The following is a 24,410-nucleotide window of genomic DNA, read 5'->3' on the forward strand; positions in this document are numbered from 1 at the left end:
ATGGCCCTTGCCTGGGAAATATATCTGTGTTTCAATAGATACCAACTCTCAAAATAAAGGAATGAATTTAAAATCACTGGGTTTCAGGCCTAAGTTGTAGAAGGAGTGCTGGGCAGTGGTACATGCAGTGGTCAGGGTCGATTTCTCCCCAGATGAGAGAACAGAGACCCAGAGCCAGAACAGAGATGCAGCTGGGCTTCGGCCACACAGCTAGAAAGTAGCAGGCCCAGAACCCATGTTTCCTGAATTTCAGTCCCTTCAAGAAAACCATAGATGCTGTAGCTCTCAGTGGAGCTAGAGAAGACCCTTCGCTAGCTGGAGTTCCCTCAGGGGACAGCAATCCTGTCCCATAGGACAAGCGGGAAACTAGGGATGAGGGATGTAAACCTACTCTCCCAGGACTCTTGGAGTTGAAAGGAATTTTGGTCTTCATTCAGGGCTGTCCAGTGAAGTCACCCCAGGTCACTTTCTGAACAACCTAAGTACAAACACAAATCCTAAATCTCCCAGAGCCCAGACTCAGGATCTCTGAGTTGTCACTCCTTTGTTGAGACACCCCCTGGTGGTGTGGTAGGAAAATCCAATCTGAAGTCAGACTCCTTTTGAATCTCTGGCCTGTGGTCTCAGGGAAGTTATTTAATCTCTCTCAGCCTCAGTTTCTATATCTGTAATGATGGAAAAAATACTGCCTAATGTTTTGGGGGTTGGTCTGAGAATAAATTAGACTGCAAGTCTAAACTCACTAGCATGGTGCCGGACACATGGAAGGCATTCAGTGTGTGTTTCTTTCCCCCTCCTTAACCTCTTCTTTTTCTAAAATAGTGATGCAGCATACTTCATAGAGTTAGCTTAAATAAAGTCAGAGATGTGAAGTAGACAAGACCTATTGAAGATGGAATCTGTTGTTGGTGGTGTTTTTTGAGATGGAGTCTCACTCTGTCACCAGGCTGGTGTGCAGTAGCATGATCTCGGCTCACTGCGACCTCTGACTCCCTGGTTCAAGCAATTCTCCTGCCTCAGCCTCCTGAAGAGCTAGGATTACAGGCATGTACCACCACGCCCAGCTGATTTTTGTATTTTTCGTAGAGACGCGTTTTCACCATGTTGGCAAGGAGGATCTCGATCTCCTGACCTCATGATCCGCCAACCTTAGCCTCCCCAAGTGCTGGGATTATAGGCATGAGCCACCGCACCCGGCCAAAGTTGGAATCTTAAAAGAAAACTCAGAGAATCTCTATTAAAATAAGTCCCTGCTTCCTTGGGACTAAAACATCACAGAACCTCACCCTGTCAGTCCTTGCAATAACTATAGGAGTCAAGATGTTTGGGGGCCTTGGATTTGAACCTTAGTTTTTGACTGTGAAATGAGAAGAGAGGTCAATAACTCAGCAAATATTTATTAAGCTTCAAATGTCTCCGAAACACCCAGAACAAGACTGAGTGAGGAAAGAGAGACTAAAGGAATGGACATGAAAATGGGCAAGATATACTCCCTGACACATAAGAACATACAAGCTGGACATGGAAGTCAGGACACACACAAGAGAGCTACACAGCCAGAGGTGAAGAGCACAGACTCGGGAGCCAATGTGTGGGTTTGAGCCCTAACTCAATTTTTTACTTTCTTTTGAGACAATGTCTCACTCTGTCACCCAGGCTGAAGTGCAGTGGTACAGTCATGACTCACTGCAGGCTTGACTTCCTTGGCTCATGTGACCCTCCAGCCTCAGCCTCCCTTGTAGCTGGGACTATAGGTGCACACAAACACACTTGAATAATTTTTTTGTATTTTTTGTAGAGGTGGGGTTTCACCATGTTGTTCAGGCTGGTTTCTAACTCCTGGGCTCAAGCGATCTGCCCGCCTTGGCTTCCCAAAGTGTTAGGATTACAGACGTGAGCCACTGTGCCCTGCCCCCAATTCAACTTTGGGCAAGATACTTACCTTCTCTGGAAAGAACTTGGTTTCTATCAAATAAGGACAATAAGAAGGTCAATTAATTGGGTTGCTTGGGTGTGTGTGTGTGAGAGAGATAAAATATAATAAATATTTTACAGGGACAAGCCTGGCTTAGGCTGTATGTATGTGTGTGTTAATTTATATAAGATATAATAAAAATAAAGTATGAAATTAAAATATTATTTACAATATAGAAATTTATTAAAGCACTTTAGTACCTGGCACATAGTAATCACATATAAGTTTTGCTATGTTAACTAGATACACCACATAGAAAGCAGATCACAGTTGCATGCTTTGTAGAGGAAAACACAGTTCACTCTGATTACTTGGGACTGATAGCATCCCATCAGGTCTTGAAAGAGAAGGGGATTTGCAGTGACCTCTTCAGCAGCTTCCTGCTCTTCGCCTATCCTCATCACTGGAGCCCAGCAAAATCTCCAGGATGTACTGCCAGTTCTGAACTCCTGCCTCTGATTCTGTCGCCCCCTACCGTCCCATGTGTGTAAGGCAAACTGGATGCTCCACCTCTTCCTCAGTGCAGAGAAGTGCTAAAACCCTAATCCAAGAGTTTGCAGCCTTACTCAAGAGACTTGGACGAGTGTGTGACATGGCTGTGAAATAAGAAATAACAGGAGCAGAGTTGGAGGAAATGTTGGACATAGAAACCTTTGGAAGACAGATGTCTTAGTTTTGCTAGGCTGCCATAACCAAGTGCCACAAAGTGGCTTAAACAATAGAAATTCATTTTCTCTCAATTTTGGATCCCAGAAGTCTTACATCGAGAGTTGATGGGCTTTGCTTCTTCTCTCCTTGGCTTACAGACATCCATCTGCTGCTTATGTCCTCACATGGTCTTCCCTCTGTGCATGTCTGTGTTCTAATTTTCTCTTCATATACAGACACCAGCCATAATGGATTAGGGCCCACCCGATGACTTCATTTTAATTTAACTGCCTCATTAAATACCCTGTCTCCAAATATAGTCACTTTCTGAGGTCTGGGCTTGAGACTTTAACATATGAATTTTGGGAGGACACAGCCTGTAAGAACAGATAAGAGGAGTAGCCTCCCTCAGGAACCAAACATAAGCCCTGTACCATCACAGATACCCATGAATAGGGGGACAAAGATGGAGATGGGTGGAAATAAACTAAGACCCCCCACCCATGCCCACCTCATTAAGGATTCAGCTGACTTTGGAGGGTGGATAGAGAATACATCAAGGCCTCAGCGGGGAAGTGAGGCCTAGGCAGCTTTCAGAGGATGGGCTTTGAAGCTTCTGCATCCTGAGTTCCAGTAAGTTAACCCTGTCACACTCCCTCTCCACAGTACCCCAACATTCTGTGACAGTTGCCTGGTATGCCTCCAGCATACTATAAAAGAGCAGAACTGGCTGTGCGGGGTGGCTCATGCCTATAATTCCAGCACTTTGAGAGGCCAAAGTAGGTGGATCATTTGACGTCAGGAGTTCGAGACCAGCCTGGCCAACATAGTGAAACCCTGCCTCTACTAAAAACACAAAAATTAGCTGGGCATGGTGGTGCACACCTATAATTCAAGCTACTAGGGAGGCTGAGGCAGGAGAATTGCTTGAACCTGGAAGATGCAGTGAGCCCAGATCATGCCACTGAACTCTAACCTGGGCAACAGAGCAAGACTCTGTCTCAAAAAAAAAAAAAAAAAAAGGCAGAACCAGTCCCAAGATCACCACTGACACATCTAATCAGCCTATATATAGACTGGCCTAGACATTCTAGAAGCATTCTTTGAAGTAGATTGTTTCTTGGAGTAAGGAATTTATATCTTTGGGATAATAACTGTGACATTTTCACCTTTTCTCCCCTTGTGAGTAAGGAGAGTTTGTTTTTCCCACTTTTCAAGCCAAGTAAAGAGTCCGTAAGAAAATCACTCTGAGATATTGGGGGTCCCTGCAGGAAAGTGAGATGAAGTATTGTATCTCATTTGGATGCTTGATGTGCTGTGGAAAGACAGATGCTCAGCTGTGCTGGGTTGACTGCCAGCATACAGAACAGTGAGGGGATGCTGGAAAGAGCTTGCCATGTGCCCTGGATTTGGGGAGGCATTCCTGATTGGGTATGGGTCCTGTCACCCAGGTAGTGACCACTGTACCCAACAGGTAGTTTTTCAACCCATGCCATCATCCTAAGTGAATTAATGCAGGAACAGAAAACCAAACAACACATGTTCTCATTTATAAGTGGGTGCGGAACATTTAGAACACAGGGACCTAAAGACAGGAACAATAAACAGTGGGCACTACTTGCGGGGAGGGACAGAGACAGGCATTTCTGATTATAAAGTCTGCAGCACACATCCAAACTGTCCACTGAGACCCCAATAAGAATATATACAAAAGAAACCCCATGTGAATGAGACAGAGAAGGAGAAACAATGCAGGAAAGTAGATCAGACCACCCACTGTTTGCCAATGCAGATTCCCAGGGTGTGGTTTAGGTCTGAGCTGACAGGGCAAGGAAATCTTTTAAATTGTGCTGTACTGAAGTCTTTAACTCTGGAAAGTGAGCAGAAAGTTATAAAATCCGCCGGAGACATCATTAAGGCACAGTAAGGAGATGGAATATAGCGTTTTAAGTATCTGAGTTGATAAATAAATAAATAATTTGCTATCTCTAAAATTTAAAGTTCAAACCTTCAATAAGTTTCCTCCAAAAGCCATTTTGCCATTATTGTCAGAAGTCATGGCTAATCACATATATGATTACTACCCCCCTTAAATAGTGAATCTCTCTACCCAGAGAAAACACCTAGTGGTTATTTTCCTTAAAAGTCATCCATACTATTTCTGTACACATAAAAGGATGCCTTACTTGTATGTGGTATTTGTATCTTGTTAGCATATCACTTAGCAAATTACCTTTTCATATATTTATTATTACATTGTACTTCTTACTTGAAAACTGTTTAGCAATAAGTTGTGTTTTCCAAAGTTCTGCATTTCATATTTATCCCTTTGTTAGAAGATTTTTGTATTCACTTTTTAATTCATTGTTCATAGACTAATGGAAAGCTTTTTTTGATAACTCTAGTGATATTTTGAAGTTCATTAGTAATCTATGAATGTCTATACAGTTTTATTCATCATTAAAAACCATATATTGTGTAAATCACATGAAATTTCTATAAATTGGAACTTGTTCAGAAAACAGTTTAGGTGAAAATGTAACTATTACATACACTAAATAAAATAGGTTGCAATTTCATAAAATTTTATGCTATTAATTAGATAAATACGTGTACTTTGTTATTTTATTGTTCAACCCCAAGATCATCATCTATCTTAGATGAAATCTATTGAACTCTGGAAACAGCTAAATTTGAGAGTGAGAAAACATTTCTCAAAATCTAAAAGCTGCTACAGAAGACATCAGCAAAAATGATGAAGGACCTTTAACAATCTGCCCTCTCTCCATCCCTCTCCCGCAGTAGTCCCCACTGTCTATTGTTCCCATCTTTATGTTCCTGTGTTCTAAATGTTCAGCACCCACATATAAATGAGAACATGTGTATTTGGTTTTCTGTTCCTGCATTAATTCGCTTAGGATGATGGCATGGGTTGAAAAACTACTTGTAGGGTACAATGCTCACTACCTGGATGACAGGATCCATACTCAAACCTCAGCATCATACAATATACCCATGTAACAAACCAGCACATGGACCCCCCTGCATCTAAAATTAAAATTAAATTTTAAATTATTTTTTAATGGAGAAGAAAAAAAATCTGCCCAGCATAAAAATAGTGGAAAAACAGACAAAAATGGTCAGATTTAACTTTTTCAAAATTCTAGAAGAATTTATTCAAGAAACATTGTTGAATCTTGGTAAAAAACAGTTAATTTGGTAGCACTGGAACCATCCCTCCCTCTCCAGCTTCCTGGTAGCCTTGAGAAATAACAGCTTACATTTGCAGTGAAGACAATTAATTACCTGGCAGCCAGTAGAGGGAGCAGAACAGGAATGGAGCTGATAAGTAACTTCAGAAAAGTCTCAGAATACAAAATCAATGTGCAAAATTCACAAGCATTCCTATACACCAATAACAGACAAACAGAGCTCCAAATGATGAGTGAGCTCTCATTCACAATTACTAATAAAAGAATAAAATGCCTACAAATACAACTTAGAAGGGATGTAAAGGACCTCTTCAAGGAGAACTACAAACCACTGCTCAAGGAAATAAGAGAGGACACAAATAAATGGAAAAACATTCCATGCTCATGGATAGGAAGAATCAATATCTTGAAAATGGCCATACTGCCGAAAGTAATTTATAGATTCAATGCTATCCCCATCAAGCTACCATTGACTTTCTTCACAGAATTGGAAAAAATTACTTTAAACTTCACACAGAACCAAAAAAGAGCCTGCATAGCCAAGACAATCCTAAGCAAAAAGAACAAAGTTGGAGGCATCAGGCTAGCTGACTTCAAACTATACTACAAGGCTACAATAACCGAAACAGTATGGTACTGGTACCAGATATATAGACCAATGGAACAGACAATTAATTACCTGGCAGCCTCAGAAATAACAACCACATCTACAACTATCTGATCTTTGACAAACCCTTCATAAATAAAAGAGAAATTAAAATAAACTCTTTCCCAGACAAGCAAATGCTGAGGATATTTATCACCTCTAGACTAGCCTTACAGGAAATGCTCAAGGGAGGCCTAAAACCTGGAAGCAAAAGGACAACAGTTACCATGATGAAAACACATAAAAGTATAAAACTCATTGGTAAAGCAACATACAAATGAGGAAAAGACTCAAAGGGCACCACCACAGAAAACCAGCAAACCCCAAGGACAAATAAGAAGATGAAAAGAAATGAACAAAAAATATATGAAAACAACCAGAAAACGATTAACAATGTGACAGGAAGAAAACTTTACATATAAAAAATAGCCTTGAAAGTAAATAAATTAAATTCTCCACTTAACATATATAGAGTGGGTGGAAAAAAACAAACAAACAAACATGATCTAACTATGCTTTACATGCTGCCAGAAGAAATGCACCTTACCTGTTAAGGCATATATATACCAAAAGTAAATAGTAAATGAAGAAAAAAAGATATTTCACACAAATGGAAACCAAAAGTGAGCAGAAGTTCCTAGATTTATCAGACATAAAGGACTTTAAGTCAAAAAGAGTAAAAAATAAAAGACAAAGAAGGTCATTATATAATGATAAAGGGATTAATCCAGCAAGAGGATATAAGATTTTTTTTTTTTTTTTTTTTTTTTTTTTTTTGGAAACAGAGTTTTGCTCTTGTTGCCCAGGCTGGAGTGCAATGGCACAATCTCGGCTCACCGCAACCTCTGCCTCCTGGGTTCAAGCGATTCTCCGGCCTCAGCCTCCCAAGTATCTGGGATTACAGGCATGCGCCACCAAGCCCAGGTAATTTCGTATTTTTAATAGAGATGGGATTTCTCCATGTTGGTCAGGCTGGTCTCGAACTCCTGACCTCAGGTGATCCGCCCACCTCGGCCTCCCAAAGTACTGGGATTACAGGCATGAGCCACCGTGCCCAGCCCAAGAGGATATAAGAATTTTAAATATGCACCCAACCCTGGAGTACTCAATTTCATTAGCAAATGTTTGATCTAAAGAACAAAAAATAGATTCCAATACAATAATAGTGGGGAATTTCAGCACTCCACTCTCATTATTAGACAGATTAACCACACAGAAAATCAACAAAGAAACATTGGACTTAAACTGGACACTAGACCAAATGAACCTAAGACACATTTATAGAACATTTATCCAAGAACTACAGAATATGTATTCTCATCAGCACATGGAACATTCCTCAGGATTGACTGTATGTTAGGCCACCAAAACAAGTCTCAACAAGTGTTAAAAAATGAAAATCATACCAAATATCTTCTCAGATCACAATGGAATTAAACAAGAAATCTAATAGGAACTTTAGACATCACACAAATACATGAAAATTAAACAACATGCTTCTGAATGACCACTGGGCAAATGAAGAAATTTAAATGGAAATTTAAAACATTCTTGAAACAAATAAAAATGAAAACACAGCATATTAAAACCTGTGGTACACAGGAAAAGCAGTGATACAGGAAGGTTTATAGCAATAAACACCCACATCACAAAAACAGCAAGATTTAAAATAAACAATCTAATTATGCACCTTAAAGAACTAGTAAAGCAAGAAAAACCAAACCCAAAATTAGTAGAAGAAAAGAAATAATAAAAATCAGAGTGGAATTAAACAATAATAGAGACTAAAAAAAAAAATACAAAGTATCCATAAAATAAAAAGTTCCTTAAAAGGTAAGCAAAAACAATGAACTACTATCTATACTAACCAAAAAAGAGGGAGAGAAGACCCAAATAAACAAATCAGAAACTAAAAAAGAGACCTTACAACTGATACCACAAAAATATAAAAGATTATGAGAAACTATAATGAACAACCATAATCTAATAAACTGGAAAATCTAGAGGAAATGGATAAATTCCTGGACACATACCACCTAACAAGATGGAATCAGAAAGAAATGGAAAACCAGAAAAGACTAATAATGAGTAGTGAGATTAAATCAATAACACTTTAAAAATACTATTTTTATAGTTTTTAAATTGTTATAAATTATAATTTTAAAATTATTTTAAAATAATAATGTTTTTTTAAAAAGTGTTCTAGGAAGCTAGGCAGGAGGGATCAAATGGGACTGGTTGGGTAATGAAGGGAAAGGCAGGGAGGGGTGGAACTCAGAAAGTCTTCCAGGAGGGGAGGTGCTGAGCTGATCCTTGATGCATGAGTGGGGCACCCAATTTAAGGAGCCAGTGAAAGGTGGTGGACATCAGGGGTGTCATGTGGAGGCCAGCTGAGACACAACTAAAACCTGCATCTATGCCTGCTTCCCAGACCTAAAGGTGGGACACGGAGAAGAGCAGAGAGAAGCAGGAGCTAAACCAGAGCTGGAGAGGTGTGCACCTGGAGATTCTTTCCCAGTTTAGCTGGATGAAGGGAGATCAGGCCTTTTAGGATAGCAAAATTCATGTGCTAAATGGAAATGTATAAAGAACAAGCAACTTCTTTAGTTTGAATGAATATAATGTTGTTTCCTGAGCAACTGACCCACCTGAGGTGGAGATAAAATTTCTGATTAGATGTCTGTATTTCTGTCTCTTCTGGTTTAAGAAAATCTCATTTTAGGAAATAACTCAATCAACATAACTTTTACCTCCTGCTTAGCATTTTTTATCCCCTTCCCCCTTGTCCTGTACTGATGGCATCTGGGTTCAGGACACGAACCCCAGGCCCTAGGTGGGTCAGGCACAAAGGAAAGCCTGGGATTCTTCTGCTGTATTTTGGATTTTTGCTGCTCCCTACTGTAAGGGGACTGAACTGACCAAGTTCCTGGTCTAGGGCCGACTGATGAAATTAGTGGTCAGTTAACTTCTATTCTGTTCCCATGGCCTGGGCCAGCCCACTGATCCTCCTGGCTCACTCCAGCTCACTTCAGCTCTGACTGGAGCTGGAGAACTGAAGGAAATAATGTATACAGTGGTCCATTTCCAAGATAAAGTGCCTTAAATTGGCTTAGGTGAGCAAACTACAGAAAAAACAGGATATAGTAGGCCCCTGCTTGGATAGCCAACATCTGTTTGTAGCCCCCACGCCCCCTTTAGTTGCCCTCACCCAAACCAAAGAAGTTTAGTCTAAGTTGAAAGTTTACTAGCCTGCAAAACAGCTCACTTTGTCTGTTCTTATCAGCCTGCCCAACTACTTAGGTCATAAGTCAAATACTTAAAGAGCCCCTGAGCTGACTAGGATTGCAATGCAGTGTGGGCTGCAACAAAATGCCACAAGACAACCTTAAAGAAAACACCTAAAGCCCCAACCCAACAACGGATAGGTGATGTCTGGGAAGATTGTGACCCCATAGCACTCAGCCTATCAAGAGCCGGGAGAGGGACCTGTGCCCTAGGGGATAAATTGCTTGTTGTAACTGTGCTGGGTGTGCCTGCCCATCAGACAACCTGTCTTGCAAGACCATCATTAAATATCTCACTTTCGCTGTTCTCTGGGTCTCTGAGTCCATTCTTTGGGTATGGATGGGTGAGTTTCTTTCTCACAACCTGGTGACCCATATGGGGAGCTCTGTGCCTGCATGGAGTGGGACTCCAGCTGAGAGGGGAGACACATCCCACCTAATTTAGGTAGCCTGCTCTGTCTGGGTGTCCTGGCTCCCCATGAAAGAAAAAGACAAACCTGAGACTGTTATTCAGAAGACAATGGAAGTGACACAGGGAGAAAAACAGGCACCATGGCAAGTAGGCAAACTTGTGCATGAGCCAAGGTAGGAAAATTGGACTGTAAGTACTGCCTTGGTGGTTGGACATTTTCAGAGGTTGAGTGTGTATGACTTAGATGTACCTTAGATACAAAGCGAGTGCAGAGTCCCAATTCTCCCACAAGGAAACAGCTGGAGACAAACGAAGCCATTCTTGAGGTGTCCAAGAAACTTACAGTGTGGGGGCTGAGTACACAGGAAAAAGCTCAGACACAGAGACTAACCAAAAATGGGAAATAAGAATTCTAGGCTTAGGAAACAAAGGAAAAAGGAAACTAAAGAGACCCCCTCTAAAATTCCCCCAGATAATCCATTGGGGAAAATGCTGCAGGTTTGGAGGGATAACCCTCAAACCAGGGACAAGGAGAAGCAAAAGATAGTAAAGTATTGCTGTTTTATCTGGCCCAAGGAGCCCATTAATCAGCCTTCAGTCTTTTGGCCTAAATTTGGCTCAGATGAGGATTGAGTGTGCCAAACTGAATTCTCTATGTAAATAATAAAACTCCATCCTCACAAGAGGAGGTAGGTTACACTCTTTGTTGGATTAGTAAATTAACCCCCATGATTCCCCTTAAAGAAAAAAAAAAAAAGAGCATAATAAAGAGCCCTCGCCCAATGAAATCCCTGGCATCCCCTAACGTGCTTGCCCCCCGCCCCGTACATCTCACAAAGTAGAGGGCAGGGAGATCAGGAGGCAACAGGAAGGCAAGAGGAAGAGGAATCTGGGGGTCATAAAGGAGCTAAACCCCATGCTCTCTTAAATCCTTACCCAAACTTAAGGAAAAAAACTGGAACAACGTTTTAAAATGTTTGAGAATTTACCTATTCCTTCTAAACAGCAGGTGTCTAACATGTACCCTCTTAGAGATGTCCCTATGGGACAGGAAGAAGTTGGATTTGTGAGTGTGCCTCTAACAAGTACTGAGGTTAGGAATTTAAAAAAGGAAATAAGGCCACTCTTTAAAAATCCCCTCGATTTAGCAAAGCAAGTAGATCAATTTTTAGGACCAATTTTTATACTTGGGCTGAGATGATATCAATTGTAAATATTCTGTTTGCTGGGAAGGGAGGAAGAGAAAAAATAAGAAGGTAAATTAGAAAGAGAAAGGGGAGGAAACAGCAAAGGTAGAGGGCCAGAGAGAGACAGAAAGAGGAGAAACTGAGTGTAAGGGAGAGAGGAAACAGGGGATGACAGAGAAAGCAATAGAAAAAGAAAATAAGTGAGAGGAAAAGACAGATCAAAGACACAGACAGTGAATCTGGGGAGAAAGATAATGTAAAAGGAAGAACGAGTATAAAAGAAAAGAGAAAGAGAGAGAGGCCATAAAAGACAGGAGACAAAGAGACAAAAGTGCAAGTAAGCAGTAGCAGCCACAGCCCTGCTGGTGGAGGAAACTTGGAAGCTGACCTGCAGTCGGGCCCTGGTAGTAAGCACCCCACGTCAGGTCTGGAATGTATTAAATCAAAAAGCTGGAAGATGGTTAACTAATTCCCGGATTTTAAAATATAAATTCATATTACTACTACTAATAATAATTTAATCTTAACAATAGATAAACCCCATAGATTTAACAATAGATACTTGCTTGAATCCAGCCAGTTTCTTATAGAAAGGAGATGAGAATGAGGAGGCATCAAACCATAACTATTTAAATATCATAGAATGTCAAGCTAAAGTTAAACCAGACCTTAGAGAAACTCCAGGACATGATGGGACGAGGCTATTTGTGAATGGGTCATCCAAAGTAATAAACAGTAAAAGACATAATGGCTATGCTGTCATTGATAGAAACAAACAATCCTCATGTGAAAACGGTAAACCAGTAACTGGTCAACCCAAACCTGTGAATTATATGCTCTTAACCAGGCCCCTAAAGCTCCTAGAAGTCAAAAAGGCACTATATATACTAACTCCAAATATGCCTATGGAGTAGTACACATCTTTGGAAAGATCTGGACAAAATGGGGTCTAATAAATAGCAGGGGGAAAAATTAGTACATGGGGAACTGGTCAAACAAGTTTTAAAAAGCCTCCTGCTTCCAGTAGCCATAGTTCATGTAAATGGCCATCAGAAAGGAAACACTATAGAAGCTGTAAAGAACGGACTTGCAGATAAAGCTGCTAAGCAAGCCTCCCTGAAGAAAGAAGTTAAACTGTGTAGCCTAATCCCAGATATCCCTAATGTGGTATTAAGATCCCAATTTTCTAAAGAGGGGGAGAAAGAGCTGGGCAAGACAGGGGGCAATCAAACTCAGGATGAAAGGTGGGTGCTCCCTGATGGGAGAGTCATAATAAGCAAACCCATAATGAGAGAACTGATGTCCATACTGCATAAGGGAAGTCATTGGGGAAAGTCTTGTGTAATGCAATACACAAAAATTACGAGTGTATAGAGATTTACACACTTGCTAAACAAGTGTGTGAGGGTTGTATGACCTGCCAGAGAATAAACAAAAAGGTAGTTAAAAACAAAAACAAACAAACAAAAAGCAGACTACTGGAGGAAGACCTCCTAGGTTAAGGCCATTTCAGAGCATTCAAGTACATTTTACAGAAATGCCCAAAACACGGAGACTAAAGTATCTGCTGGTAAGAGTAGACCACCTCTCCAGCTGGGTGAAGGCCTTGCCCTTCCCAACTGCCACAGCCAGGAATGTGGTCAAAATAATCTTAAAACAAATTATACCCAGATTTGGCCTGGTAAAAAAATATTAATTCTGACAATGAAAGCCACTTTAGCCCAAGGGTGCTAAGGAGAATTATGGAAGGTTTGCACATTAGATGGGATTACCACACCCCTTGGCATCCCCCCTCCTCTGGAAAGGTAGAGAAAATAAGTCAAGTTCTCAAAAAGCACATTACCAAACTCATCTTAAAAACTAAAATGCTTTGGACTAAATGTCTCCCAGTAATGCTCCTTGGGATTAGGACAGCCCCAAGAAAAGACTTAGGATTGTCCCCCTCTGAGTTATTGTATGGACTCTTATATTTAAACAAGGCTACAAACCTTCCTACTATGGAAACCAAAGACCAACTTTTAAAAAATCATATACTGGCCATATCCTCTACCCTGTCATCTCTTAGGTTAAAAGGACTTCTGACTCAAACTCCACCCCTGAGTTCACAGTCCACCACTTCCAGCCTGGCTACTTGGTGCTGATTAAAACTTGGAAGGAAGACAAGCTCCACCCAAGCTGGGACAGTCCCTGTCAAGTGCTCCAGACCACCAAAATAGTTTTGGAAACAGCTGAACGAGGGTGGACTCGTTACACTTGGGTCAAGAGACTGGTAAAAAAAAAACAAAAACCAAACAAACAAAAAAAAGTGAGGAAGAGGAAAAGGGAAAAGAACAAATGGGAAGTGTATAAATCATCTAAGGACCCCTTAAAGCTAACTCTAAGGAAAACCTAGAAGAGAGCTATAAGCGGGCCCTGTCATTGGGGATGGATATGGTTAGGATTAATTTAAGCACAAGGGGTAAAAGGAAACCTGTGTATTGAATGGAGCCCAGTCCTAGGGGTGGAAAGTAGGGATTATCCAATCAAACTAATAGTCAACATAACTCAGACCTCCAACCCCCAAACTGTAAAATTTAATGCCTGCCAAGTTTTACCTTGAAGGAATTTAGGACACTAAAGACAGTTGTCACAGGCAAACAAATATCTATGACCTGAAACAAACCGTTTTCAGACCCTCTCAGAAAAGCCCTGCACTAGCTGAAATCAGGTCTGGTGGACCACTGAATATCAAGGCTGGGTAAGTCATTCTTCCAAAAACAAACCCTTAAAGGATAAAATACATTTATATAAGGGCCCCACACAACCTAGCTGTGAAAATTTAAAATCCAATCCTATATTAATCACAATAAACAACCCAGCTACTCTAGACCAGGAACCTTGGAAGTATGGATTAGGAGTAAATATCTCAGGAAGGGACCTCGTGGGATGGTTAGCTCTCAGGCTAATCACCAACTCATCCTTGAGCTCACTCAGGGTTACTATAACTTCTGGCCCCACCATTTCCTTTAACCCACCAGGCAATAACTCTAATAGAGTAAAAAATAATAATAATTGAAATAATTGACCTAAGGCAGACTTTAAAAATTAAGACCAGATATGGGGATGTAAATGCCTGGGTTGAATGGGTAAAATTTTTGGTACTAGCCCTCAACAAAAGCTACTGTTACATCCACTCTGCTGGGCAGTGTCAGGCACAGGTAGTTCCATCTCCCCTAGGATGGGATACCAGTCCCAAAGGAATGCCTGCATGTTGGCTCTATACCAGCACAGGGATGCGTGGGAAAATAAGACATACAAAAGTCTTTCATTGGTCCTTCCTACTTTGTGGAGGTAGGAAAGCAATCCCCTCATTCTCCATAGGAAATATAAAATACTCCTTTTGCCTCTCTAGGCAGGGACTAGAATTCAATAAGCCCCTGGGAGAACTCTCAACTTACACCTACATCCTAAATGTTACTGGTTAGTCAATGGCAACTACTCAGCTCTTCATATACCCCGGGCTGATGTCTACTGACATTGTGGGAAGAGGAACCTCCATGACCTGTTACCATCCAATTGGATCAGGACTTGTGCCTTAGTTCAACTGGCCATTCCATTCACCTTGGCATTCCATAAAATCCGTGAGAATCCACATGGCCACTGAAGTTGGAGAAATCTAACAAATTATTTTAATCTCAACATTTATATTAACTCAATAGGAGTCCCTAAAGGAGTACCTAATGAATTTAAGGCTCAAAGCTAAATAGCTGCTAGGTTTAAATCAGCACTCTTCTAGTGGTCAACTATTAATAAAAATGTAAATTGGATTAATTACATCTATTATAATCAATGAAAATTCATCAACTATACTCAAAATGCTCTCAAAAGAGTGCCTAGCCAGTTAAATGCCACCAGCGAAATGGCCTGGAAAAACAGACTTGCACTAAACATAATCTTAGCAGAGAAAAGGAGCATATGTGTCATGCTGAGTGGAAATTGTTGCACTTTCATTCCTAATAAAACTTCCCCAGATGAAACCATCACAAAGGAGTTATAAGAGTTAACAACTCTAGCCAATGAATTGGTGAAAAATGCCTGAATTAATAAACCATTTACTGACTGGCTAAAAAGTTGGTTCAGGAAACGGAAAGGAATGGTAGACCTCCATTCTAACATCTCTTACAATAGTAACTGGAGTCCTAACAGCTGTAGGGTGTTGCATTATCCCCTGTGTTAAAGGGTTAACCCAAAAGTTAACCAAAACAACCATCAATAAACAAATGCCCATAACATATCAACTATTATGAAAAACTAAATCAAATCTACTCTCTCATAATAGAGTCAATAACTGTTAAAACAATTTAATGACCAAAGGACATGAAAATAAATGTGAAAAGGGAATCAATAGGGGTAAAAGAAAAAAAAGGAGGGAATTGAAGGAAAAAATACATACAGTGGTCAATTTCCAAGACAAAGTGCCTTAAATTGACTTAGGTCAGCAAACTACAGAAAAAACAGGATATACTAGGCCCCTGCTTGATGGCTGACACCTGTTTGTTGGGCCCTCCCTCCCACTTAGTGGCCCTCACCCAAACCAAAGAAGTTTAGTCTGAGATAAAAGTTTACTAGTCTGCAAAATAGCTTGCTTTGTCTGTTCTTATCAGCTTGCCCAGCTACTCAGATCATAAGTTAAATACTTAAGGAGCCACTGAACTGACTAGAATTGCAATGCATTGTGGGCTGCAACAAAATGCCAAAAGACAATCCTAAAGAAAACACCTAAAGCCCCAACCCAACAACTGATAGCCCATTCCCGGGAAGACTGTGACCCCATAGTACTCAGTCTATGAGGAACCGGAGGAGGGACCTATGGACTAGGGGATAAATTGCTGGTCGTAACTGTGCTGGGTGTGCCTGCCCATCAGACACCAGATCTTGCAAGACCATCATTAAAAGTCTCACTTTCGCTGTTCTCAAGGTTTCTGAGTCCATTCTTTTTTTTCTTTCTTTCTTTTTTTTTGAGATGGAGTTTCACTCTTGCCACTCTGAGTCCATTCTTTGGGTTTCGATGGGTGAGTTTGTTTCTCACAGATCTCGGTGAGCCCTGGCTATGGCTCCCAGACACCCTGCCTAGCAGCCCACCCCCACAACTTTCAACTGTGGAGTCATTCACTCTGCTCATGCCAGCAGGGCAACTGTCCCACTGCCCACTGCCTGCACACCAGAGGGCTTGCTGGCCAGCACCACAAGTTCCTCCATGGGGAAGATGGCAACCTATAGGTCTCTTTCACTTTCATGGGTACCAGGAAAGCTTGGGAGAACTGTCTCAGCATGTGGGTATCCTTCCAGAGCACAAAGGAGGTTGCAGGTCACAAGATTACTGCATTAAGCTTTCTTCTCAGCCTGATTGATCACTTACCCCATCTTCTGATTTGGGCCCATGGGTGAGAGAAGCCATGGCAGATGTCTGACTCTTGCATTATCCATCTTCATCTCCCTTCTCTCTCACTCGCTTCAGGACCAGAAAGGCTTTTTAATAACCCCTTCCTGTCCAGAAGGGAATCCCTCCATCACATCCTCATCCTCTCCCCTTTGCCCTTGTCCCCTCTGAGACCCATAGGGATACAAGGCCACCAGCTCTCCAGGGTCCTCAGAAACCCCAAATATTAGAAGCAGATCCAAGATTTTGAGTTATTCCCCAGGTTCTTTTTTCCTACTTCAAGAAGCCAAATGCCCTGGAGAGGAAATCACATGAGGAATGTGTTTAAGAAAAGAGCAAGTACTGTCAACTTCAGGCAGGATGGAGGAGGGTAGTTGGGGTCCATAAAAGAAGCCTACAGGCATCCAGGAGGAACAGACGATTAATGAGGAAAAGGAAAATCCTGTGAGTGCTCCTGTGAATCTGGGACAATTCTGAAGTTTTCCTACATTTGGTTCATCAACCAAAGAAAGCAAGACTGGCTTCAGTCTGGCCATGCCCAAGACACAGAAACAAAAGGCTGACTGCCATTGTCTGCCCAAACTTGGCCCATTGGACTGGCCCAAAGCAGGTCCATTGTGCAATGAGAGAAGCAAAATACAGAATAAGCTCAGCCGTTACCGGTGAAATGGGACCTAGAGAAACAAGGCAGAGCTTCACTCTGACCCCCTCCTTGGGGGCCCCCTTTGGAGCAGAATAAGACCTGTAAAAGAAAGACCAGGACTTGGATTCTGCTCTCTGGATGAAAGAATACGGGGCTTACGGGCTGTGTTTGGGAGAAGGGAGCGGTGCGGGCTGGACAGAGCAAGCAGAGTGGAGGTGGGGCCAGGAAATCTCCAGGTGAGCCTTGGTTTTGCTTCTCATAGGAAGTGAGCGTCCCTGTCACCCCCAGTGAGAAAGGCAGGCGTACAGCACCCCACCCCCTCACTCGGCTATTGTGGGGATATACGAAGTGAAGTGGGGTATGGAAAACATCCATTGTCAGCAGTTTCCAAAAGAATTTAGCTTTGATCCCTATGTTCACTTCATCATGGAGAGAGAGACTGGGAAAGGGGGAGAGACTGAGGCTATGCCCTTAAACCTCTGTACGGGTTTTTCTGCTCCCAAAGAGCCATTGAAACCTTGCTGCCTCTGTCTCAGTCACAGAAGAACTTACAAAGCTGAGGGCTAGAGACTGGTTCCTCCTGTCATAGCCTCTCAGAACACCATCCCTGTCACAGAACCATGAAGCTCCGTTCTCAAGAGGATCCAGAAAAGGATCACCCCCCACCTCTGCTCTCACAAACAGAGAAAGCCAAAATCACCACCAGAGGGCGGAGAGGAGCCTTGCGGGGACGGCCTTGCGGATACAGCCTCCTTCCTGTTCGTTGAAGTGCTGTGGTTGGCTCGCCTCGCCCTCGCCCCGCCCCACCCCGCTCCACCCCACCCCGCCCCGACTCGCCTCGCCTCACCTTGCGTGCCTCCCTCTCTCTTTCTTTCCTTTCTATTCTTTTTCTTTCGCTTTCCGTCTTTCCTTACTTCTTGAACAAACATTTATTAAGGCCCTTACCTTGAGTCAGGCACCATGCTGGAGCTAGAGATACAGCCGGGCGACAGGTGTGCGGTCCTGCTCCTACAGCCTTGGTACGTAGTCAGCAACACTGAATGAATGAATGTATTCTCTATAGACCTTGAAAGAAAATAACCACAGGCCAAAGCTTGAGAAGAAAGACCTTGAGGACAGCAACAGCCCCAACAGACCCAGACATAGGGACTTGCCACGGAGCGGTCCCAGACACCCACCAAGAAGCCTTGCAGGGATGCAAGACCACAGCTCGTTGGCAGCAGCAAGGTTTCAGGGAGAGGAACGCCAGTCCCATGGACTCATCTTTTCTTCCAGACTCTTCCAAGTGAGAGTTATGAGGTAACCATACAGGCCAGAGTCCCAGAAATGCCCTTTCCTGAATTGGAGACTCTGAGCCAGCCCTTCATCCCCAGTAGAGAGGGGTAGGTGCCAGTGTAGGTGGATGATACCCTAGCTTACCTGTTCTACTCAGAGTGGCACTGGGATGAGCGGGCACAAGGGCTCCAGTTAAGGATAGCCAGGGGTAGTGCTTCGGAGTCAGACCAGGAGTGTACCCCAGCATTCCCAGCTGTGTTTCAGAGAAGGTGGCAGGCAACCCTGGAATTAAATCCTTCTCTAACTGAAAGCCCGTCCTGGAGGACAGGCGGGAGGAAGCAGCCACAGACCCAGAGCCTCTGCTCCTAGTACAGCCATGTCCTCTTCTACAGCTCATCACCAGGCTAGGCCCGAGGGACCTCCACATTCTCAATGGAAACTCCCACCCAAGGTTCAGGGCCCTGTTAGGTGAGCACCCCTTCTCATGTTAGAGCATCCCTTGACCTGTTGTGACACCCTTCCTTCTATTGGGGAACTCCTCATCCTGTTAGGGCACCCCTCCTCCTGTTAAGGCACCCCTCATCCTTTTAAGGCACCCTGCCTCCTGTTAGGAAACCCTCCGCCTGTTAGAGTACTCACTCCTTTTAGGGCACCCCTCCTCCTGTTAGGGCATCCTTCATCTTGTTAGGACATTCCTCCTCCTGGTAAGGCATTCCTCCTCATGTTAGGACACCCCTCCTTCTGTTAGGGTACCCCTCCTCCTCTTAGGGTACCACCTTCAACTTTATGACAACTCTCCTCCTGTTAGAGCACCCCTCCTCCTGTTATGACACCTCTCCTCCTTTTTAGAGAATCCTCTTCCTGTGGAGGCATCCCTCCTCCTATTAGGGCAGTGCTTCTACTCTTAGGGCACCATCTTCACCCTGTAGGGCACCCCTCCTCTTGTTAGAGCACCCACTCCTCCTGTTAGAAAATCCCTCCTCCTGTTAGGACACCTCTCCCCCTGTTAGGGCACTCCTTCTACTGTTAGGGCACCCTTCCTTCTGTTAAGGCACACATTCTTTTGTTAGGGCATCCCCTTTTCCTGTTAGAACACCCCCTCCTCCTGTTAGAACACTCTCTCCCATCTTAGGGCACCCCTATTCCCATTAGCATACCCCTTCTTCCTGTTAGGGCACCTCTCCTCATGTCAGGACACTCCTCCTCCTGTTAGAACACACTTTCTCCTGTTAGGACACCCCCTCCTCCTGTTAGAACACACTTTCTCCCATTAAAGCACCCCCTCATCATGTTAGGGCATGCCTTCTCTGGTTAAAGCACCCCCTCCTCCTTTTAGGACCCATGTCTTACTGTTAGAACATATCTCCTCCTGTTAGGACACGCTTCTTTTGTTAAAGCACCCCTCCTCCTGTTAGGGCATTGATATGATTTGACTGTGTCCCCACCCAAATCTTATCTTGAATTGTCATTCTCATAATCCCCTATATCATTGGAGGGACCCGGTGGAAGATAATTTAATCATGGGGGTGGTTACCCTCATGCTGTTCTCATGTTCTTATTATGGTGAGTGAGTTCTCATGAGACCTGATGGTTTTATAGGGGGCTTTTCCCCCTTTTTCTTGACACTTCTCCTTCCTGTCATCATATGAAGTAGGACATGTTTATTTCCCCTTCCACCATTATTGTAAGTTTCTTGAGGCCTCCCCAGCCATGCAGAACTGTGAGTCAATTAAACCTCTTTCCATTATAAATTGCCCATTCTTGGACAGTCCTTTATAGAAGCTTGAGAATGGACTAATACAGTACATTGGTACTGCAGAGAGTGAGGAGCTGCTATGAAGATATCCAAAAATGTGGAAGAGATAGCAAAAGGGGGCTTGCCTGGGCATGCCTGCAGTGGACTGGGGCACACATGTGCACTACAGGAATGAGATGGAGCCACCAGGAATTTGCACCTTATGCAGGGGAGAAGCGAAGCCTCATCAGCTCTTGTGTGGAAGCCCTGGCACTCAACTGTGAGGTGAAAACCTGCTTGCAGGGCCCTTCTTTTTGCTGAGAGTTGTCCTTTTGCTTAAAAAATTATATTACTCATTCTCTGATGTCCACGTGCCTAATTGTTCCTGGTCTTGAGACAAAAAAAAAAAACTGGATCTAGCTGAGCTCAGGAGCAGAAAAATCCTACATCACAACTGATTTTGGAATTGGGTAACAGGCAGAGGTTGGAACAGTTTGGAGGGCTCAGAAGAAGATGAGACAATGTGGGAAAGTTTGGGCCTTCCTAAAGACATGGAGGGCTCAGAAGACAGGAAGATGTGGAAATGTTTGGAACTTCCTAGAGACTCATTGAATGGCTTTGACCAAAATGCTGATCGTGATATGGACAATGAAGTCCAGGCTGAGGTGGTCTCAGATGTAGATAGGGAACATTTTGAGAACTAAAGTGAAGGCCACTCTTCCTACACAAAGAGACTGGTGGCATTTTGCTTCTGCCCTAGAGATCTGTGGAATTTTGAACTTGAGAGAGATGATTTAGGGTATTTTGCAGAAGAAATTTCTAAGTGACAAAGCATTCAAGAGGAAACAGAGTATAAAAGTCTGGAAATTTTGCAGCCTGATGATGTAATAGAAAATAAAATCCCATTTTCTAGGGAGAAATTCAAGCCAGCTGCAGAAATTTGCAGAAGTAATGAGGAGCTGAATGTTAATCAACAGAACAATGGAGAAAATGTCTCCAGGCCATGTCAGAGACCTTTACAGCAGACCCTCCCATCACAGACCCAGAGGCCTAGGAGAAAAAAATGGTTTCATGGGCCAGGCCCAGGGCCCCTGTGCTGTGTGCAGCCTAGGGACTTGGTGCCCTGTGTCCCAACTGCTACAAGTGTGGCTAAAAGGGGCCAAGGTACAGCTCAGGCTGTGGCTTCAGAGGGTGCAACCCCCAAGCCTTGACAGCTTGGCAGAAGTCAAGAATTGAGGTTTGGGAACCCCCATCTAGATTTCAGAGGATGTATGGAAACACCTGGAAGTCCAGGCAGAAGTTTGCTGCAGGGGTGGAGCCCTCATGGAGAACCTCTGCTAGGGCAGTACGAAAGGGAAATGTGGGTTCAGAGCTCCCACACAGAGTCCCCACTAGGGCATTGCCCTGTGGAACTGTGAGAAGAGGGCCATGGTCCTCCAGACCCCACAATGGTAGATCCACCTACAGCTTGCACCTATGCACCTGGAAAAGCCACAGGCACTCAACACCAGCCTGTGAAAGCAGCCTGAAGGGGGGCTGTACCCTGCAAAACCACAGAGGCGGAGTTGCCTAAGGCTGTGGGAGGCCACCTCTTTTATCAGTATGACCCAGATGTGACACATGGAGTCAAAGGAGATCATTTTGGAACTTTAAGTTTTAACGACTGCTCTATTGGATTTTGGACTTGTGTGGGGCCTGTAGCCCCTTTCTTTTGGCCAGTTTCTCCCATTTGGAATGGGTGTATTTACCCAATGCCTGTACTCCCATTGTATCTAGGAAGTAGCTAACTTACTTTTGATTTTACAGGCTCATAGGCAGAAGGGACTTGCCTTGTCTCACATGAGACTTTGGACTTGGACTTTTGAGTTAATACTGGAATGAGTTAAGACTTTGGGGGACTGTTGGAAGGGCATGACTGTGTTTTGAATTGTGAGGACATGAGATTTTGTTGGGATGAGTGGGGAAATGATATAGTTTGAATGGACTAATACAGGCACCCTTTCCTCCTGTTAGAGCACCTTTCCCTGTATAGGACACCCCTCCTACTGTTAGAACACTACTTCTCCTGTTAGGGAACCCATTCTCCTGTTGGGGCACCCCCTTTTCCTGTTAGAATACCCCTCTTCCTGTTATAACACTCCCCCCTCTTAGGGCAATCCCTCCTTCTGTTAGGGCACCCCTACCCCTGTTAGAGCAACTTTACTCCTGTTGGAGCACCTTTCCTCCTATTAGAGCACCTCTCCTCCTGTTAGAGCACCTCTCTTCCTGTTACAGCACCTCTCCTCCTGTTAGAACAACTTTCCTCCTGTTGGAGCACCCTTCCTCCTATTAGGACACTCCTCCTTCTGTTAGGGGACCCCTCTTGCTCTTAGGGCATCTCTCCTGATTTTAGGGCCCCCATTTTCTTGTTGGAACATAACTCCTCCTGTTAGAGCACCCCTCTTCTTGTTACAGCACCTCTTTTCCTGTTTAGGGCACCCCTCCTCCTGTTAGGGCATCACTTTCTCCTTTTGGGGCACCTGTCCTCCTGTTAGGGAACTCTACCTCCTGTTAGAGCACCCATTCTTCCTCTTAGGACACCCCACCTCCCGTTAAGTCCCTCTCCTCCTTTTAGAGCACCTCCTTCTCTGATTAGAGCATCCCTCCTCCTGTTAGGATACCGCTCTTCTTTTTAGAGCATCCATCCTCCTGTTAGGACATCCCCTTCTCCTGTTAGGGAACTACACCTCCTGTTAGAGCACCCCCTCCCCCTTTTAGGCTCTTCCTCCTGTTCAGGCCCCCTCCCCCTTTTAGAGCACCTCCTTCTCCTATTAGGCACTCCCTCCTATTAGGGCACCCTTCCTCCTGTTAGGACACTCTACAACCCCATTAGAACACCCTTCCTCCTGTTAAGGCACCCCTCTTCCTGTTAGGGCATGCCTCCTCCTGTTAGAACTTCTTACATCTTGTACATAGCACCCCTCTTTCATGTGATCTCCCAACTTCTGCTGAAACACTTCCAGGCCAGAGAAACCAAAACCCGTCAAAACAATAGCCTCTTGCTTTTCTAAAGACATTAGATAGTTAGATGATATGGCTTGGCTGTGTCCCCACCCAAATCTCATCTTGAATTCCCACATGTTGTCAGAGGGACCCAGTGAGAAGTAATTGAATCATGAGGGCAGGTCTTTCCCGTGCTGTTCTCGTGATAGTGAGTAAGTTTCACGAGATCTGATGGTTATTATAATGGGGAGTTTTCCTGCACAAGCTCTCTTCTCAGGTCTGCTGCCATGTGAGATATGCCTCTCACCTTCCACCATGATTATGAGGCCTCCCCAGCCATGTGGAACTGTAAGTCCAATAAACCTCTTTCTTTTGTAAATTGCCCAGTCTTGGGTATGTTTTTATCAGCAGCATGAAAACAGACATTAGAATTTTTTTTTTTAAAGTCTGACTCTTTGTAGCCTCTGTCCACTCACTGGTCCTAGTTATACCCTTCCAGATACTGAAAATTTCTTAGCTCTCCTTCAGACTTCTCATCTTCAAGATAAGCATTCAAAGTTCATCCCAGGCATTGTTGTCCTTAGAGGAATGGCTTTGGATTGCATCATCACTCTAGGCCCTCTACTCTGACTTTTCTGGGTCTTTATCATGGGGCTGAAATGGACCTGGCAAGGGGCAGCCTAACAGACCCGCTCCATGGCACAACATTTACAGTACCGTCTACATGTGGCAGCCCTGGAGTTGTGCAGCAGAAAATCTGTGGGGCTGTAAGCAGCAACCCCACTGTCCTTGGGGCCTACACCAGTGTAGATGTTTCCAGGGATGGGTCAGTGGTGATGAGGTAAATTATTCAGGGAGATTGTGACAACATAACCAGAAAGAGAGCGGTGGTCAGGGAAGAAAGCAGGAGGTCAAGATGAGAGAAACAGCAGCAACCAACAGATCTGAGAAGTGAGGCAAGTACACAAGGTAAGAGAAAATTCTAAAAAATT

The 24,410-nt window shown here is 43.5% G+C and overlaps 1 long non-coding RNA gene across 1 annotated transcript in view; it reads right to left on the reverse strand.

The window, feature by feature from the left end:
* The window catches only part of LOC105497884 (uncharacterized), a 35,956-nt gene extending 11,749 nt beyond the window's left edge, over window positions 1–24,207 (reverse strand). Inside the window, exons 1-2 of the long non-coding RNA XR_011609042.1 lie at window positions 24,136–24,207; window positions 18,372–18,491 (exon numbers count right to left, since the gene is read on the reverse strand). This is a non-coding gene — a long non-coding RNA (uncharacterized lncRNA). The remainder of the gene's footprint in view (window positions 1–18,371; window positions 18,492–24,135) is intronic.
* Window positions 24,208–24,410: the final 203 nt, after the last annotated feature.

This window comes from Macaca nemestrina, chromosome 1, assembly GCF_043159975.1.
Source record: "Macaca nemestrina isolate mMacNem1 chromosome 1, mMacNem.hap1, whole genome shotgun sequence".
NCBI classification, from domain to species: domain Eukaryota; kingdom Metazoa; phylum Chordata; class Mammalia; order Primates; family Cercopithecidae; genus Macaca; species Macaca nemestrina.